The 11,665-nt window shown below is 37.1% G+C and overlaps 1 protein-coding gene across 1 annotated transcript in view; it reads left to right on the forward strand.

Annotated features, from left to right (window-relative positions):
- Positions 1-11,665, forward strand: part of nxph1 (neurexophilin 1) — a 38,967-nt gene that overhangs the window by 24,956 nt on the left and 2,346 nt on the right. The gene's annotated exons all lie outside the window — the stretch shown is intronic.

Raw genomic sequence — 11,665 nt, forward strand, 5'->3', positions numbered from 1 at the left:
GTTGGATATACTTGAACAGCAAAGAAAAATACTCAAGAGGAATAAATGTTCAGTGAGGAACTGGCAAATATAAAAAGATGTGGGTTTTTATAAAAATGAAAGAGGAAGGAAGGGAAAACAAGGAAAAAAGAAAGAGAAAAAAAAAAGGAAAGAGAGATCAAAGATATTAGGAAAAAAGAGAGTTGCAATATTTGTTCATCTGTTTTTCAGTAAATAAAATATTCATTAACATTGTTAGTTATAAATTTCACATTTTGCCAATAATTTTTTTATTTTTTTTTTTTTTACTGTGTGTGTGTGTGTGTGTGTGTGTGTGTGTGTGTGTGTTGACAGATAGCTAAAAGGCTGTAATAGAAAATGTAGCATGTGAACTTGCTTTGCCTTTTTTACGTACACACATATACACACACACACACACACACACACACACACACACACACACACACACACACACACACACACACATGTAATGACAGAAGAATCTCTGTTTACTGTTCTCAAGCAAATTTCACTTTTCAATGAGAATGCAAACATGTGCGTGTGTGTGTGTGTGTGTGTGTGTGTGTGTGTGTGTGTGTGTGTGTGTGTAATTACGGCTCTATTTATCTTATTGCTTCCAACCAATATCTGCATTCGTCTCTCTTCCAATGACGCACTGCCGAAACAAGACCAAGACCAAGACACCGTGTCCAAAAAGTTTGTGGACACCTGACCATAAGGTTCATACGTGCTTTTTACAAACACCATTTCTTATTTAGGTCCCCATTTCTTTATAATAATATCTACTCTTTAAAAAAAAGGTGCCTGTGGTGCCTTCAGCGTACATTCCAATTCGTTGAGGTCCAAACGTAATAGCAGGCCACTCAAGATCTTCTACTCCAATCCATGTAAAAGATATCTTCATAGAGCTTGCTTTGTGTACAGGAGCATGTTTCTGCTGGAACAGAGGAAACAGGGGAACTTTATGGTACTGCATCCAGAGACACCTTACCATTTGTGGGTCTTCAGATTTGTGGTAACAGTTTGAGAAAGAACTACATGTGGCTGAAGGTCTGGTGTCCCAATGCTTTTCGTCTATATACAGTATATAGATATATTGTTGAAATTGATGATTTAACACACTCTCAGTCGCTGCAGAATGATAAAAAAGTGCGTATTGGTAGAAAAGGTTTGAATGCTCCATTTTATTCTTTCTAATTAACTTTTATTTTACTGAGCTTGTAACTTCGCTTTGTTTTCCAGCGCATTCAATTTCGGTCCCTCACAATTGCAAATATTCTCGTTTCATTGTGTGTGGGGGGATAAAGCAGGGTTTTTTCATCACGCCAACACAGCCCGCCATGGTAAAAGCCGCGTTCAGGACAAAAGAGGCCGGCTGGAAATGATTAAACGCACTACATCATCCCGGCATTTATAGAAGAAGCGGCGATGGTATCTGAGCCCGCGGATGAGAAACGCGCTTGTGCGACTTCGTAACCTCTTCAGACTGTATTTTTCAGGCTCTGACCCCTGCTGGGCATCAGATCCAGAGATACAGGGACAGGTCTGTGTGTAGCCTGGAGGAGCATCAGCTCTGTATGTTACTCAGGTGAAATCTGAGCCGGATATACTTGGCATCATTTTGGAAGTTAGGAGACTCAAAGATGCGTAGCAAAGATCTTTATTAGTCTGCTTGGGTTTGGTTTTGAAAGTTCAATTTTTTTACATATTTATACATTATACAGAGTTTGTTTTTTTAGCCGTATGGGTTTTTTTGTGTTTTTCAAACTACTATCATATAGTTGGAGGCACATAATTGTATACATATTCTTTGGTCGCGGTTGCATGAATTTTTTCTTCATTTGAACTTGGAGAGCCAAACCTTTGTACCCCAGTGTACAAAGCCAGCTCCATGAAGATATGCTTTACATGGGTTGGAGTAGAAGATCTTCTGCTAGAGATCTTCTACTCCAAACCTATGGGATGAATTGGAAGATTCTCAACTGACTACAACCCAGACCTCGTCACCATCAGTACCTGATTTTACTAACACTATATAACACCACAAATCTCCCCAAGCACACTCCAGAATTTAGTGGAACATTTCTCCAGAAGAGTGGAGAACATTACAAGAGCGGACGGGAACTAAATGTGGAACAGAATGTTAAATGATCAGGTGTCCACAAACTTTTGAAATTGCAGAGTACATTCCGGGTCTTGTTTGAAAGAAAGTCGAATTGAGATATAGATTGTCCATATAGCAGGTAATGCTGATTTGTTGTATGTACATTGTGCAATGCATATGTAACCAATAACCTGGGAAAGTTTGGTGTATTTAATGTTTAACGTTATTTGAAAACTGTTCGAACAGTTTTATGAACAATTGTGCCCTGTGGTTAGGGGCGGAGTCATCCTGGATTGGGTGTCACAAAAAGTGAGTGTGTGTATAAATATACATATATATTAAAACCTGTTCCTGACAATGTACCACACAAAAAAACACAGCCAACCACTTAGCTACCACTTTCATTGAGCTTGCTTTAACATGTTGACTTTCTGATCAGAAGCACATGAGTTTAAATCCCATCTGCCACTGTAGGACCTGTGAACAAGGCCCTCGACAGCTCAGCTCTGAATAAGGGCTTCTACCAAACGTCATAAAGATTAATGTAAAAATGAAGATATGGTTTGGAATGGAAAATTTTACGTTGGGCTACTATAGAGCTCTGACTTCAACTCTGTTGAACACCACTCCAAAATTGTGTGGAGCATGTTCCCAAACTGTGGATTGTGTCTACTTTTTTTTTTAGGACGCACAACCGGTGTGGTGTTAGAATACATATCCTCCTTTGTATGGAGCATTTTGACCACCCTGTGTAATGAAACATTCCTATTTTGGTGGTCTTGGTCCAATCCATGATGACCAGTGCACAGTTGTTTATAAAACTGATTGAAAGCTATTAAAATGATAATCTGAATGGCTTTACAAAATCTAGTGAAACATGTTATATATATACTTTTCTGTTATAAATCTGAAATCATTTAATTCAGTCATTTAATAAAAATTAGAGGAAATTCAATTCTGTAGAATGTTTTGGACTTCATTTCGTACCACTGTTTTTCTGTAAGTGAAGACCGTCCCTGGTGGACGTTGTCAAATTGTGCCGATTTAGCACGCACTCTTTGAACAGCAGCACCAATATGGCCTGCAGTAAACTTGGTGTATACTATGTGTGTGTGTGTGTGTGTGTGTGTGTGTGTGTGTGTGTTTCTCAGCTGGAGTCAACAGGCTTTCAGCAGGAAAATGCATTAGGTTACAAGCTCCAGGATTGGGCTCAGAGCTCGCTTAAGCCGAGATCCTGTAAGAACGCGAGGTCCTGTGGTCTTCATAAATACAATTCTGTTGTTCAGCTTTCTACATAAGCATGTTATCCCGTGTACGTCGAGTCTTGATCCTGGTCATCGAGCTACTCAGGAACCCCAGGAAGCCCCGTGAGTGGTGTGTTCAAAGTGGTTTCGACGTGCCTGCACAGCTTGAATGAAAAGCAATTTAGCTAAGTGTAATTGGAGGGAAGTGATAAGGTTGAGCATCTCAGGTTTCATTGCTTAAATTTCATTAAGCATTTTTTTTTTTTCCTTTTTTTGTTGCCCCTGTTCCCCACCCTCCCGTATCAAAAAGAGGCCCCCGTGTGGCATTTGTGTTCACACTAGTGTAGTTCGTGAGTGCTTTTTTTTTTGCTTGTGCAATTATTTTTTAAAGCACTCCTGCTGTATTTATTTATTTATTTATTTATTTATTTATTTATTTATTTATTTATTTATTTATTTCCCTCTCACAAATCCCTCTTTAATGTGTTTTCCACTCATTCCATCTTCTTCTAAAGGGTAAAAGGATTGTTTCCAAGAATGCGGTTTTGGCCGACACACTTTTCTCAGTGGCAAAATGCAAACGACTTGCCTCTGGAATCAACTCTGTGGGGAATCAAAAATTGGTAGAACGGAAAAAAAACAGCGTTTCGCTCTTCACGCTAAATGATACACCTTTCGTGAAATTTCAGAGATCCGCTTTGGTTCGTTACGTTTACCCGTTTAAATAAGGCCGATTTTCGTTTGTAGATTGCTGCAGGTTTTTCCGAAGAGAAAGAAACGAATCAGAAAAGCTCAGAGAGTAGATCACTTACAATAGTGTGGACCGCCATGGAAAGGAGCGTATTGATCGCCGATGTTCGGTTCGATGCGTCTTAAAGGGGTTTACGTGATAGCGGCTTTAATCTCTACATCCCCTCATTTTATCCCTACCTCCTTTCTTTTGCTCCCTCTTTCTTCCTGCTCTTTCCGCCGCCACTTGTGTCACAGGTTGTCCACAAATCAATGTAGCACTGTAACAAACCACAGGCCCTCTTTCTAAAAAAAGGAAAAAAAATTCCCTTGTCACTCCGTCACTCCTTTTTTTTTTTTTTTTTTTCCTCCCCGGCCGAGTTATTTGTGTCCTCAACCACTAAATCATATTGATTAAAGCTTGTCATGGATTTGAAATGAGGTCCTGTGGGGTCAGTCGCAGCAGAAATCGCAGTTTATTGGATTACAGGCTTAATTTGATTTGGAGCGTGGCGCGCGAATCAGAATGCGCAGCCTCCCCGACTCTTCACCCGACTCCGAGACCTCTCCCGAAAACACACAAGACTTCCACTAGAAGAGACTGACATTATCTAGAGGATGTTGTCCCCCCCCCCCCTCCCCTCTTTCACACACCATATATAATTATATTCAGATTATATACATTGCATTATAGCTTGAAGCCCATAGACCATCGTGTGTTTAGAATTCTTTAATCTTCGTGATCACTATCAATTACAGCACCAATCTGTTGGTTAGCACCAGTATTGGGATGATCTCGTCAAATAAATGGTAACTGACAAAAAAAGAATCATCTAAATGCATTTGATTTAAATGGGTGGAAATATTTATTGTTTATACATGCCTATTTTATATGGAAATGCATTTTTTGTGAGAACTTCGAATAAATATAAAAGTGCTATAAAAGTGTATAAAATCAGAAACATACAAAACAATAAAAGAATGTGAAATATCGTTCAGATTAAATGAATGTCAAGTTATTCCTCTATTGAATAGAAAAATATACTGTATATACATGTAATATATGCTTTATAATAAGTTATAATTAATTGGAAATGTTATACATTGCTGCACAGGATGTTATAAGAAAGAATTTCTGGTGGTTATATTTTTGATTAGAAGCTATAAATCAATGATTTATTGCAAATTATTATTTGATTAAAGTCGCACAAGGAATCCAAAATTGCATAGAATCTAAAGTCAAATTGCATAGAATTATGAGTATGTTAAGATTTCTAAAAATGGGCTTCAACAAAAAAATTTTCCCCATTTGTATAGAAATGCACACGTCTGGACATAAACTACTTTAGGGCTGGACAATGCGATTATTTTTTTATTTTTATTTTTTTTTCTGAAATAATGCTGAAAGTTGCAATTTTCTATTGACTATAAAATATAAAATTAAAATTATTTGATTTTTTTAAATTGATGATATATTTTCTCATCATTCCTAAAATTTTAAATGTATATAATATAATATAATTTTTTTATTTAAATTTTTTTATAAAAAAAAAAATTTTCCCCCACATTTTTGGACTGTTTTGTTTTCGGTTCTTGGTTTAAATATTTAAATAGTAAAATGATGTAACAATAACAACAATAATCACACTCCAAAAGCCAAGCCTGAGTCTGGGTTTTCTCTTTTTTTCTTCTTTCTGTGCTGCATGTATAGCCAGTGTAATGATACATAAGGGATTCAGGTCTGGATATAAAAGCGAAAGGGCTCATTTGGAGAAGAGCAGCACAGCTCCAGTTTATTATTCCATCCCCAAAATCTCATTAAGTGTGACGCCGAAGATTAGTTCAGAGGGTAAGGAGTGAAACGAAGTCTGCTACAAATAGCTGAGAGGAGAGAAGTCTTTGTTTGCCATCATTAATTTGAGCTCGGAGTGGCTCAGATCTGCTAAAGGGTCGAATATGACAGCCGAACAGGAACAGGTGCCCCCTCTTCCCCCTTTCATCACCCTCCCTCATCACATACATACACATACTGTATCCTTCTTTCCGTTTCCTGTTTCTTTCTTTCCCTCTTGCTGTGTGTGCATTCGCCTGCTCGCCTCTTAATTGGGGCGATCGGGCCATCTGCCATGCTGACAAAGGGAAGTCCGTTTTGATTTATGGCACCTCAGGGTGGATTAATCTTGAGATTTTCTGCCCGGTGAAATACCTCGGATGAGGGTCTGACTTCGGGAAAAGAGGGAGGTCTGCGTTCAGATCCACAAAGCTTTATTTATCTTGTAATTGTTCTTTACGTTACATTAAAATGATTACAAGGCACAGAAGGTGTGACATGATTAAAAAAAAAATTATTGGTCCTAGAGAGAGAAAAAAAACAGGGCCATTTATATATTTATATAACAGGGAATAGAGATAAAAAAAAAAAAACATCAGTAGAGCTTAAGATATTCACTGAATACTGAAGTACCCCATAACCATGAGGATTATAGGAGGAAAAAAAATAGAAAGGAATTAAAAAAAAAAAAAAAAAGGTTGTCCCCTTTTTCATATGCAAAGGATGACAGTGCCTGTGCTGTAAAAAAAAAAAAACCTGAAAAGGTGTTCTGTAATGTTACACATTAAAAAATTCATTATTGGTCTGGCTCGAGGTGAAGGATTTACATTTATGGCCACCATTTTTTTTTTTCCTCCATTTATATTTTGTCGCAGAGAGTCCAGTGGTCATTTCAGCACACACACACACACACACACACACACACACACACACACACACACACACACACACACACACACACACACACGCTCATACACCCCGGACCAAGGAGTCTGCTTTAATGGTGCGTCTAACAGCCTCCTTGCAAGGCCATTAGTCAGTTCTAGTGCATAGACACGGCACGATATTACAGCGCTGCTTAGCAGCTGTCCAGCTCCTCCATTGGGCCCTTTGCATCCCAAAGCTCAGAGCTTCGGTGTTAATTGGCCTTTGCTCCACGCCATTGCACTCTCGCTAACCGACACACACTGGAGGCGATGCTTTGTTAGCTGCGGAGGATCCACCGGAATTCATCTTCATTTCCTTCCTTTCCTTTCCTTTCCTTTCCTTTTTATTTTCAGTATCTCAGACAAACAGCAGCATAGGGATTCTCTTTTTCTTTTTTTTTTTAAGGTTGGCTGTTTTATCTCCAGTTCAAATGCAAAATGGACACAGGTGCTCGAATCGGTTCAGATACGCATGCTCCATCGGAAGGACGCCGTGCGTTTCGGCTTTCTCATGTGTAACGCTGAATAAATGTCAGCGCAATCAAGGTTGCGCGGCACCACAGGAGCCGTCGTGTTCTCACTTCTATGCCCATTATTCTCAATTCCCAATATTCCCATTATTAGCAGACCTTTGGTCTTTTCTGTATTTCATATTCGGGCTGCGTCGAATGTATAATAAGAACAACGCACGTGGAATATATCTCGGGGAAAAAAAGAAGCAGCCGACGTGTTCACGAGGGCCGATCGAAAAAAAAACATGGTCCTCCCACTTCCGGAGATCTTTATGAAGTTCAGCTGTGCATCAAACGAGCAAAAAAAAAAAACCTGCTGACATAAAGTCAATAACACGCAAATGCCAGCTAGATCTCTAATTTACCTATTGATGCATATTAATACCTTGATTAGTGCAAATTAGCACTTAGATGGAAACAAACACGTAGCGCTAACGTGATTGTGTTTTTAAAATTAGCTTCGGTAATTATTCCGTTTAATTCAGTAGCTTTAATTATTGCAGGAATCGCGCTCTGCCCCGGCACATCCCGCGTATCTTTTAATTTCAGATTAAAAATAAAGCTTGAGCAAGCCAAAGTGTACTTTTTTTTTTTTCGCGACACACAAATAATAGTGTGATGTAAACTCATTATCGGGTTTAAGCGGGTTAATCTCTAATTACTAAGCAAAAATATGTTAAATTCCAATGTTACATGGTACATTAGAAGTGTTGGGCAAATGCTACAGATGCGTATTTTTGTACCGTAAAATAATTTAATTCAGTTAGTGCTGGATTCAATTAAATTGGCATTCTATTGTAAATATTTTATATATTTTATATATATAAAATATTCCATCTTAAAGATCTAACAAAGGACATATTATGTCATTTATTCTATTTATTTATCATTGAAAATATTTTAGATTTTCTTTCATATTGACTTACTTGTCCTATTTATTATAAGATATTAGCCGTATTAAAGTAATAGTTGCGTTATACCAAGGTGCACAAACATTTCTCTCAGTCTCACAACCCCTGATGGACGTTTCCTGTGACTTTCAAGAGTTTTCTTGTTTTTTTCTTCCTCTTTTTCCTCATCACACTTGTAATGCGATGTTCAGTCCATATTTTCACATTCTTTATCCTGACCTTTTTTGTGTCCACTGAGTCAGGGTTCCTCTAAGTTGCTGAGGAACTAGCAGGAGCATCTGGACACAGAATTTTGGCCCACTCCCGGAAAAAATAAAATAAAAAAAATGTAAATTCAGGGTTAGCAATAATTATATGCACCCCATCATAATACAACTAATACCGATATGACAAAGTCCATATAAAAGTGAATATAATATTTATATTGATTTAAAGGTAATTGGTAATAAAATTATAATAAAAAAAGACATTATGACATCAGTTTTAAACCCAACGTGACCCCCGGAATTAAAGCTTGTGCATCAATGGATGGATGGATTGATGAATAGATTTGCACCCTTGTCATAATTATCTATCTATCTATCTATCTATCTATCTATCTATCTATCTATCTATCTATCTATCTATCTATCTATCTATCTATCTATCTATCTATCTATCTATCTATCTATCTATCTATCATCAAATACACAACACAATAAATTATATTCACCGTTTACTGCTTTATGTTTATCAGTAACTGCAGTATTGTTTCTAGATGTTTTTTTATCTGGGAAATATTAGATTTTATTGATAAGAATAGTTTATAACGATCAGTAAAAAACAGTGCAAACTCTTGTAACGATTTCCTGCTGTGAACTTCATCAAGCCTTGGAGGTGTGCAACCCTGAGGTGGGATATCGATCTATCGCTAATGGCGGATTGCTAATGATAAATGCAGATTTTTATGACATTTATTTATAAATGCATAAAAACTATAAAGGGAAGAAAATAAAGAAATGAATAAGTTTCACAACTGAAGCAGTGCATAAGCTATTAAGAAACCTTAGAGATATCCACATCCTGCTCTTGCTGACCTGGCAGCATGTAGTGCCCAAGGGAGTCCAGCTGTTTGCATCTGGCTGCCTGTCAGTGCCGGCGTTCTCCCGTACCCGTGTTTACCAGATGCCCTGTCCCCTCAGGTGAACGCTACAGCTGGTAGCACGAAGCTCCATCAGACCTGTTGGCACCTCGCCCGGGCCGGCCGGCCGGCTCACTCAGCCATGCGAACACAATGAAGCTTGCTTTAATATACAGTAGAGCCCAATAGTCCGGCACCAAGACAGTCATCATTTATCAAGAGCTAATGCGATATATTTTCGTCAGCTGATAGATATTATTTACTCTATATTAGAATGGTGCCAGATCTATTTATAGGTGTCTGTAATGTAGAGGAAAAATTTATTTTAATATCCAATTGACATCCATCGAATTCATATTTTCACAAATCCCAGTAACGTCTTTTATTTAATAAATTTCAATCGTAAAAGGTGGATGCTTTTAACACGTAAAAAAGGGGTCTGGTAACGTCTCGTAATTAATAGCACCTGTTGTTATAGCTTTTGGCATGCGGTTGCATGCTTTTTTAGATTCACAAACAGTATTATACATCTATTTTCTTTAAATGGGTTTCTATGTATCAGTCCTTGGAGAAAAAATTTCATTTTTTGATGCACTTGTTTGCATAAGTACAGGCGCTTCAGCACAGATGGCGATGCCGACTATTTGTGTTACGTTAATAAATGATAGTAGTTAAAATATAAAGAATATCCAAATGTCCATCCATATGGTTGATACAGTTTAGAGAGGGACACAAGCCTGTTGCTGAGTGACCAGATTGACCAGAAGAAGCATGATTGGTCAAAAGGTTTTGTTTGCATACTTTGGGCTTGTTGCGTCTACCATGGCTCACTTCCCCCTTTTGAAAATCAACCACCAAATACATAAAAACGCTCACGGTGCTTTGGTGAAGTTAACTGTTTTAATTGTTGTTGTGTCTGAGGAAAGCTGTGGCCCACTTTGGAAAAAGCAGTTAAAAGTATCTAGACTAAATAATGACAAAAGTTATGCAAGACTTTATCTACATAAGTCTATATATATAGTGTGTGTGTTTAAGTATGCAAATGCAATCTCATTAAAGTGTACTGTGACAATTATATGTATATACATATAGTCAATATTGTGTATCAGTTTAATTACATAAATTATTTTATATACTTATTTGTTTTTATAGTAAAAACTATATATTTAATTAATTCTATCATGGTATTCTTTTATTATATTATTCGTGTCTTTTTATATAGGAAAAATGTTCTCATGAATATTTATATCTACAAAAACTTTTTTTTTACTATTAAAAGTATTATATTGTCCCTTTTAAATTGGAACAAATTGGAACAAAAATAAAAAAATACGTATATATAAAACTGGATTATTAGGAAATAGTTAGCTGATCTATCATGATACGTTATACTGTATTCCACAGTAGAATTAAAAAAATATCATCACCCCTAATGTGATGATGTGTGTGCCATGGCAGACTACAGCAGGTAATGATGAATAGAATCTTGTTTGACGAATGTAGTTCAACTAATGACTTTATGATAAATTATCAGCTGTTATAAATGTGATGTTTGGACATCAGTGTAACTGCAACAGATAATACGGCTAATGTGTACACTGGATCAATGAAGCCATTAAACGGCCATTATCATCATCATTTTTTTCACTCATCTTTCTAAATCTGAGCGATATCGCGACAACGGTGCAGGAAAAGAAAAAAAAAAACCCAGACTCATTCTACACATCTCTGCTCTTTTGACATTTATAATAAAGTAGGCTCTGGTGCACACGCTGCTCTGTCTTTTGCGCAAAGGTTCATTCATCAATGTGATCTGTAGTGAACTGTACGCGAAATTGATCTTTCAAAGTTGCTCAGTCGGTGAGCGCGTATTTTCCCTTTAGTTATTAGCCATAAATAATTGATTCGAGTGTTTAATCATCCTTTCCGAGCATGTACTTGACAATAAAACACACATCATTCAAATGTTTTAATGCAGGGCGAGGTCTGGCTGGCCCATGATTCCAGGTGAAATGAAGAATAATTTGAAAAGTCATCGATCAGCAGTAATTTTTCTTTATAGATAGATAGATAGAGAGATAGAGAGATAGTGATATAGATATATAGATATAGATGTGTGTGTGTGTGCGCGTGTGTATGTATATATGTGTAGATAGATGCATAGATGTGTGTTCTATCCCTTAGCTTTATCAGAACATGCTGGTTCTTTGAAAAACAGCCACTAGTGCTAAGATTTTTTTTTTTAAAGAGTAATTAATTGTAAATTTGCAAGTCAAAGCAGTCCAAAG

This window comes from Silurus aristotelis (assembly GCF_946808225.1).
Source record: "Silurus aristotelis genome assembly, chromosome: 6".
NCBI lineage: Eukaryota > Metazoa > Chordata > Actinopteri > Siluriformes > Siluridae > Silurus > Silurus aristotelis.